Source organism: Pipistrellus kuhlii, unplaced genomic scaffold (assembly GCF_014108245.1).
Source record: "Pipistrellus kuhlii isolate mPipKuh1 unplaced genomic scaffold, mPipKuh1.p scaffold_m20_p_23, whole genome shotgun sequence".
In the NCBI taxonomy this organism is placed as follows: domain Eukaryota; kingdom Metazoa; phylum Chordata; class Mammalia; order Chiroptera; family Vespertilionidae; genus Pipistrellus; species Pipistrellus kuhlii.
This window is the reverse complement of record NW_023425522.1, coordinates 3816537-3822366: the sequence shown is the minus strand read 5'-3', so window position 1 is coordinate 3822366 and position 5830 is coordinate 3816537. Positions and strand designations below refer to the sequence as shown.

The 5830-nt window shown below is 35.7% G+C and overlaps 1 non-coding gene across 1 annotated transcript; it reads left to right on the top strand.

Annotated features, from left to right (window-relative positions):
- The first annotated feature begins 2813 nt into the window (after positions 1-2813).
- Positions 2814-2920, top strand: LOC118727056. Its single transcript, XR_004990474.1, has one exon. It is a non-coding gene; the product is annotated as a U6 spliceosomal RNA (small nuclear RNA).
- Positions 2921-5830: the final 2910 nt, after the last annotated feature.

Here is a 5830-nt window from a genome sequence, read left to right as displayed (position 1 = left end):
ATTACAATCATAGTAATTTAGGACAGTGTAATTCTACATTTATTTTATTAATTTCCCTTTCACTTTAAATAGTTTCTATTGACAAGCCTTTGGATAATTCATTGGTTTTTTTTCTATGTTTAATATGACAATAAGCCAATCTTACAAATGTTTTATTTAACATATATTTTAATAAAATTTTGATTTTAGGGTAAGTTTACCTTTACAGAGAAGTTATGAAAGCAGTGGAGTTCCCATATATCCCACACCTAGTTTTTTTTTCTATTTACATCTTACCTCAGCACAGTACATTTGTCAAAATTAGTGGACCAATATTGATACACGGATATTAACTGAATTCCATACTTTATTCCTATTTCCTTATCTTGTACTTAATGCTCTTTTTCTTTTCCAAGATTCCCTTCAGACATCCGATTACCACATTGCATACGCTGGGTTGCCTTATTGTTCTCTGGGTTATGACAACTTCTCAAGATTTTCATTGTTTCTAATGGCTTTTATAGCTTTGAGGAGTTCAGGTGAGGTATTTTATAAAACTTCTGAGGTTTCCCTCTGCTCAGGCAGGGGTTATGGCTACTTGGGAGGAAGACATAGAGATAAAGTGCCATTTCATTGAACTGTAAAAAAGTTGCACACTATCAACATGGCATCAATATTGATGTCAACCCTGATCACCCGGCTGAAGAAATGTTTGTCAGATGTTTTCATGTGAAATTATCCTCCTCTCTTCTATACTGTGCTCTGAAAGGATATCATTATGTGTACCGTAGTAAAAAATTATATAGTTCATGTTCTTGAAGAATATTTGAAATTCTTTTGTTTTGGAGATTTGTCTATTCAATAATTTAGTCGTGGATATTTATTTTATACTTTTTATAATTCTAACTTATTTATTCATTTTATTGCTCACATGTTTAAGTGTTGGCCATTGAGAGCTTTTTCATCTGCTTCTGTACCCATTTTACATGTAATTTGTGTGTGTGTTTAAGTACTTACCTCTCTTTTAAGCACTTTCCTTTATTACAAGGTGCTCCATGCTCATCTGGTATATTGCCTTCCTACTCCTGTAGAGTCACCAGCTTCTTTAAGAAGCTCTGGTTCCTTTTATTAGAGAGCAGCATTAGAAACCACAGTGGGTACCAGGTGTGCTCATTGCTATTGAGGTGGTGTTGTTACTGGGCTCAGAAGACAGGCCAAGAAGATATATTAGAATATACTAAGACATCACATAAGATAGATCTATAAATATTTTGCATACAATCATCTTTATTTATTCAAGCTAAGCTTAAGTTCATACATTTCTAATGTTTCCAACTCTATAACTACATTGATTATTCTTATCTCTTATTATTATTATAATATGCAATCTCCCACTCCAAGATTAAGAAACTTAACTCCCACCATCCATAATTGATTTATTTAGTTGTTCAATTCCAGTGTAGTTGTATAGTTTTTCAAAATTGTCAACCCTTACTGCTGTGTAAATAACTTTGTCAATCAGAGTATAGTGCTTATATATGATTCACTTTGCCTTTAATTACACTCATGTCTAAAAGCAGTTCAGCATCCTCTTTTCCCACTCTATTCAGGAAGGTTGTTCCAAACATTTGTAATTGTGTCACATTTTGCATTCATTGTGGTATTTCTTAACCTTCTAAATATTTTTTAAATTTACATACTTTAAGATTAATGCTTTATTTTATAAGGTCTATGAAATTTGAAAATCACATGGGTTTTTGTACCCACCATTATGATGACATATAAAATATTTTCAGCACCTTAAAATATACATGTGCTAGCTGAAACCGGTTTGTCTCAGTGGATAGAGCATCAGCTTGTGGACTGATGGGTCTCAGGTTCGATTCCAGTCAAGGGCATGTACTTGGTTGCGGGCACATCCCCAGTGAGGGTGTGCAGGAGGCAGCTGATCGATGTTTCTAACTTTCTATCCCTCTTTCTTATATATTTTAAAAATACATGTGCTAAACTTATTAAATTCTTTCACCCCCCTGCCCAATATCCCTGGGAACTACTGATATGTTTACTACTTCTATAGTTCTGGCTGTTCCAGAATGCATATATGTGTAGATATGCAGTATGTAGACTCTTCCGACTGGATTCTTTAATTTGGAAACATGTATTTATGATTCACCCAGGTCTTTGCATAGCTTGATATCTCTTCAATTTTATTTCTAAATAGAATCTTAGTGTCTGGATATGCCATAGATCACATATCTATTGAAGAGCCCCTATTGCAGGTGTCACCAAGACATCTTGATGGCCTTGAAGGACATCTTGATTGTTACAAGTCTGTGTGATTGTAATAAAGCCGTTATAAACATTCTGGTGTTGTTTGAGGTGGACATAACTTTACAAAAAGGTTGGAAAAATATCTAGAAGCCCTGATTCATATGGTAAATCTGTTTAGCTTTTTAAGAAGCTACCAAACAATCTTCTAAACTCTAGAAACTAGAGTGTCTGTACTATTTTGAAATCCCGTAAGTAAATGAGAATTTCTAGTGCTGATTGAGGCTGTCTTTCCCAGTCCCAATTGGGGCCACAGAAGATTGGCCAGCCATCTGGAAGTACTGATAGACTGGGAAGTTGAGTGTGAGAGTGCTCTGACCACCAAGGGGCAGCTCCTGCATTGAGCATATGCCTCAGTGGTGGTCAGTGCACATCATAGCATATGGTGGACTGGTTGTTCTGGTGATTCCAGTCATAATAGTCACTTAGGCTTAACTGGTCATTGCAGTCATTGGTTTGCTTAGGCTTTTATATATACATAGATTACACATATCTAAAGACATTGGGTGCTCATTTTGGCAGCACATATACTAAAATTGAAGTGATATGGAAAAGATTAGCATGGCCCCTGCTCAAGGATGACATGCAAATTCATGAAGTGTTCTATATTTTAAAAAATAAATAAACAAAAAATAAAGATGTTAGAAATTATTTCACAATTCTTGAATGTTCTATGCATTTTAGTTTTTGAAGTTTATATTGACCAAGCTCCAATCTCATATATTTTTTCCTTGGCCATGTTAAGACTCAAATGAGAGTATCAAAGACATTTTTCATTCCTGCTTCAGTTGTATTGATTTCCCAGCATTTCTTTTTGGTTCTTTCCCAGAGTTTTAATCTCTCTGTTTACATTACTCATCTTTTCTTTCATGTCATCTACTTTTTCTATTAGCTCTCTAATTTATTATTAATGATGAATTATTAATTGCCCATTTGATAATTTCAACATCTATGTCATTTTGGAGTTTAATGATCACATTGTCTCTTTAAACTGGGTTGTTGTTTTTTTCTTGCCTTTTGGTACATCTTTTAATTTGTCATTGCTAGCCATACATGTTGCATTTGGTAATAGGAATTGAGGTAATTAGGAATTAATTGTATGGATTTTTGGTAACTTGGCCAGGTTATATTGAATATTTGCTGTAGTCATAAGTACAAGAGGTTTTACATTCCTCTGGTGTCATTTTGTCTTTCCTCTTGACTTTGGGCCTTCCTAGTACTCCTCCTTAGAGAGTACCCTTTCAGCTGTAATCTAGTTATTATACTGAAGCTCTGTCAATGCTAATAATGAGTGGAGGAGATAGGGTATTGTAAATTTGATTAAATCTCAGTGTTTTAGTGCATCTACCTATATGTAGGGGCACTGGGTCTTAAAGTCCATGTCTTCTCCAGTTGTATATCTTAGTTTCCTTACCCATTTTGTGTCCTTCTTTCTTTCCTGGCTACAGTATTCCCATTCTATAAACTTGAAGCACTGAGTCTTGTTTTCTCATATTTTCTATTTTTTGTTTTCCTTAGGTGATATAAGGAAGAACGCCCTTCCCCCGCTGGGCAATGGGTCTAAAAACATCCCTTCCCCTGGAAAAGGCATCTTTTATAGAGAGGCTCACAGTGTGCTTCATATGATTACTCATTCTCTTTCCCTGCCAAAACCATGAAGGGACTCTTTCTTAGATCTTCGCTGTGAGAAGCTGTTGGGACTCCTTGAGTGAAAGCCGTGAATTAATGGGCCAACTCTAAGAATATGGTCCCCAGGCATTTCTCCTTGTGTGACTACTCTATATTTAGTCTGAAGCTGAGAAGTTTATGGCTCCATTAACTTCTAGGCCAAGCAAGCAGATCTCAGCTTCATCTCTGTCTGGATCAGCCTCTTGCTCTAGATTTCTGGGTGGTGGTGCACCATGCAGCTTGTTCTCTGCTGGGTCCAACAAGCATCACTGAGTTTTAGTTGGTCAAGCTTTCTCTTGTTGGAAGGATAGAAGTGGTCAGTGTCTAGCTCTTTATAGGTTAGAGCTAAAATCAGAAGTCCTACTGTATGTGTTTCCAATTCTAGAATTCCAGCTTGACTCTTGTTAGATTTTTTTTTTCCTTTGAAATGCCACATTTGTTTATCTATTCTGTCAATTTTGTGTTATTCATCTATATATTCATAATAGCTACTCTAAGTTCTTATCTGCTTTTTCTAAAATCTCAACAACCTATGAAGTTTTCTATTGATCACTTACTTAAATTATGGGTCTCTTTTCCCCAATACATATCTAGCAATTTCTTTTTCTTACTATATATTGATTATAATACGTTGTAAAGACTCTGGATTGTATTAATTTCCTCTAAATACTACTTAGTGTTTTGTTGTTGTTTTTTTGACAGGAGGGTAAAAAAGAAAACAGCAGGTCAACTTAATTTGAGAGTTATTTTTAAAACTTTATTAAGTCAGGTCTACTTTAGTCTTATTCTTGAAGAAGGGGTCAGCAAACTTTTTCTATACAAAGAGTATAATAAATATTTTATGCTTCATGGACCAAATAGGTCTCTTTTGCTGCTATTCAGCTCTGCAATTATAGTGTGAAAGATGCCATCCATAGTGCATATATGACTGAGCATAGCAAGTTTTGAGTCTTGCCTATCTCAAATCTAGCAGAGCAAGATTGGGGCCATAGGCCATAGTTTGCTCACTGCTCTTTACAGCATAGTCATTAGTCTAGGGATATGGCCCCTATTCCTAATGTGCAGTCTTTTTTGGGTTTCATTAAGAACCCCACTTATTTACCAGTTGTCTTTATTTGGCAGGACTTCAACTGAACTGTCTCTAGGACCAAGAAATTATTTATGGAGTCATTTATTTAGTTTTCCAATTGCTGCTCTCTGATGGTTATTGTCCTGGACTGAACAGTTTAGGAATCAATGAGGAAAAAATTTACCCAAATTTTAGGGCTCCCTGTTGGATACTTCCCCCATTTTGTGATTCCACCTCCCATTTCTAAGAGCTATGGCAACCCTGAACTCTGGATTCTGTTTTGTTTTGTTTTGTTTTGTTTTGTTTCCAGATAAATAAAACTATCACTTTCTCATTTTATTCTTTTTCTCTGTGTGCAGATGGGAAGTGGGAAATGTCCTCAGAGGGAGAAGCATGTTGTAGACCTAGAGCTCACCTAGTTTTCTTTCCCTCTTTCATTTCAGTTTCTGCCATCTTTGGGTTGTTCTACAACCCTTTCAAATAGTTAACATTTCTTTTTAGCCTAAATGTGTCATTGTTATTGGCAGAAGGGTGGCCTCATAAAGTGGTTCTTATACGGAGCCAGTAGGATAGTTAATGTTAATGAGTCCTCATAGGTTGGCATGGGCCACCAGATAAATCCACCACCATCCTGATTTAGGCCTTGATAGATTCAGAAATCCAGTTCTGTCAGACAGATCTGCTTACATTCACCAATCTCAAGACTAACTTATAAAAATCAGAAACCACTTTATTAATTTCTCAAGATAAATAAGATTTGGACCAGAGACCTCACAGCTGCATGGG